Raw genomic sequence first — 3,030 nt, 5'->3', positions numbered from 1 at the left:
AACTCATCCATGGGCTCATGTTTCCGACGCCCAGGTAGGAAGACCGAAGGGCCGAGCGGGAGTCCGATCGGCAGGGGCCAAGGGCCGAGGGGGTTGTCCGTTCGGCCAAAATAGGGGCGAGGGTATAAAGGGGGTCGAGCGGCCTATGCGCTCGACTCAGGATATGAGATATCAGCCGAAGCATGTCTAATGATTAGGTCGTACACAAGATCGGACGATCTTGCCGTCACATCATGGAGAGGATGATATAGTAACAGTATGGTCTCATGGACGTCTCCCTGACAGATCCATATTTAGACATGGCCCTTCTGACAGAACCATACCTGGGCATGGTCAAAGGCAGGTGGTTGCTTTGATTGGCACGCCCAGGCTTCTTTGAGAGATCTATATAAGGCTTCCATTTCTCCACTGGAGGTATGAAAAATCTTCATCTTGAAGCCACCTTTTTGTTATTCCTCGCCTGACTTGAGCGTCGGAGGGCCGTCGCCAGGACACCCCTCCCGGCTCGGTTTCGTTGCAGGTTCACCGGAGCATTCGAGGATCTAGCAGGAATCGCCACGTGCCCAGCGTCCACTGATTCCCGGTTCGGACAGGATCAAATTGGCGCCGTCTGTGGGAATATGCAGCCCGGCTCCTCAGAAAAAGAGCCGGTCGGTTTACACTCATCGGAGATCAGCTTTACAAGAAAGCTTTTTCGCGTCCTTTGCTGAAATGTGTAAGCTCGGAAGACTCAGCTTACATCCTCCAGGAAGTACATCAAGGATCATGCGGGGGACATCCAGGCGGGCGCTCGTTGGCCAAGAAGATCCTCTTGGCCGGATACTTTTGGCCAACCTTACAAACAGATGCCGCTCGGACAGTATCTACATGTCTTTCATGCCAGAAGTATCATAACTTCATCCACCGACCGGCAGAGGAGATGAAGGCATCAACCATCTCATGTTCGTTTGATCAATGGGGAATGGATATTGTGGGTCCATTTCCGATGGCGACCGGGCAGAGGAAATTCTTACTAGTGGCGGTAGACTACTTCTCCAAGTGGGTGGAGGCCGAGCCGCTCGCAAAGATTACTAAACAAATGGTTAAAAAATTCATCTGGCAACACATCATTTGTCGGTTCGGCATCCCCCGCCGACTAGTGTCCGACAACGGGCGGCAGTTCACAGGGAAAATGTTAGAAGAGTGGTGCAGGAGCTACGGCATTGAGCAACATTTCACGTCTGTGGCCTATCCTCAGAGCAACGGTCAGGCTGAAGTCGCCAACAGGGAAATTCTCCGTATTCTGCGTGCTCGGCTCGACCATTTGGGGGGAAGTTGGCCAGATGAAGTGCCGAGCGTCTTGTGGGCCATCCGAACGACGCCAAAAGAAGGGACAGGAGTCACACCGTTCCATTTGGTATATGGCGGTGAGGCCGTCATTCCAGTCGAAGTCGGCGTTGATTCAATCCGGATCCAGAGCTACGATGATGACAACGCCGAACGAAGAAACATGGAGCTGGACTTGGTAGAAGAGGAGAGGGCGAAGGCAGCCGTTCGGCTGATGGCATACCGCCAAATTCCCAGATCGTTCCAAGTCGGCGATCTTGTCTGGAAGAAAGTCAAGCCGGTCGGCGACGTCGGCAAGCTTGAAGCTCCATGGGCCGGTCCCTTCAGAGTCATCGAAAAGCTCCGCTCGGGCGCGTATTATTTGGAAGACAAGGACGGTCGGCAGCTAGATAGACCGTGGAGCGCGAACCACCTCCAGCCTTACCGGGCGGGATGAAAGGTGTATCACTGTAAATCACTCGGTGTACTTCATTTTTCGACTGAATGCTTGAAATGCAGAAATGAAGAGTCAAAAGAGCGAAAATGAGACGTTATCGTGGGTCGAAGGCCCTGTACCGTTCGAACGGCGGTAAATTATCTTAGCAAAAATGCTCGACGAAGCAGACCCTGAGCCGTTCGGCCAGGAATACGTTCTCCACACTGGGTGAAAGGTGCGCTAAATGTAACTGTATATGCTCCTCGGTCGCCTAGGCACTTGCGATGCAGGAAGTAGAAGGATGATAGCACAGGGTATCCTCTGCGAAACGGAAGGCCAAGGTCGCTCGACCTGGTAAGGAGTTAGCCCTAAAGCCGTCTAGCCCAGACATTAAACCGGAGAGCCGCGCCGACCGGCTATAAATATCCGCGCCGACAGTCGAGAGACGGGCCGGCGTCTATAAATAATCCGAGCGGAAAGCCGACGAGCACCGTCGTTAAAAATCGAGAGACGGACCGGCGTCTATAAATAATCCGAGCGGAAAGCCGACGAGCCGCGCCGACGAGCCCCGTCGTTAAAAATCGAGAGACGGGCCGGCGTCTATAAATAATCCGAGCGGAAACCGATAAGCACCGTCGTTAAAAATCGAGAGCCGCGCCGACCGGCTATAAATATCCGCGCCGACGAGCCCCGTCGTTAAAAATCGAGAGACGGGCCGGCGTCTATAAATAATCCGAGCAGAAAGCCGACGAGCACCGTCGTTAAAAATCGAGAGCGGGCGTCTATAAATAATCCGACGGAAGCCGACGAGCCCGTCGTTAAAATCGAGAGCCGCGACCGGCTATAAATATCAAGCCGACGAGCCCGTCGTTAAAAATCGAGAGGCGGCGTCTATAAATAATCCGAGCGGAAAGCCGACGAGCACCGTCGTTAAAAATCGAGAGCCGCGCCGACCGGCTATAAATATCCGCGCCGACGAGCCCCGTCGTTAAAAATCGAGAGACAGGCCGGCGTCTATAAATAATCCGAGCGGAAAGCCGACGAGCACCGTCGTTAAAAATCGAGAGCCGCGCCGACCCACTTCCTGAAGGGTCTCAGCCTGAGGACCGATGAAAGGCTGTGCGGTGGATGGCCGAGCCGAGCGGATGGGTAGGTCCGAACGGAGCTATAGATAAACCCATCCATGGGCTCATGTTTCCGACGCCCAGGCAGGAAGACCGAAGGGCCGAGGGGGTTGTCCGTTCGGCCAAAATAGGGGCGAGGGTATAAAGGGGGTCGAGCGGCCTATG

This window comes from Zingiber officinale, chromosome 1B (genome assembly GCF_018446385.1).
Source record: "Zingiber officinale cultivar Zhangliang chromosome 1B, Zo_v1.1, whole genome shotgun sequence".
Lineage (NCBI taxonomy): Eukaryota > Viridiplantae > Streptophyta > Magnoliopsida > Zingiberales > Zingiberaceae > Zingiber > Zingiber officinale.
Note: the sequence above shows the minus strand (reverse complement) of the source record.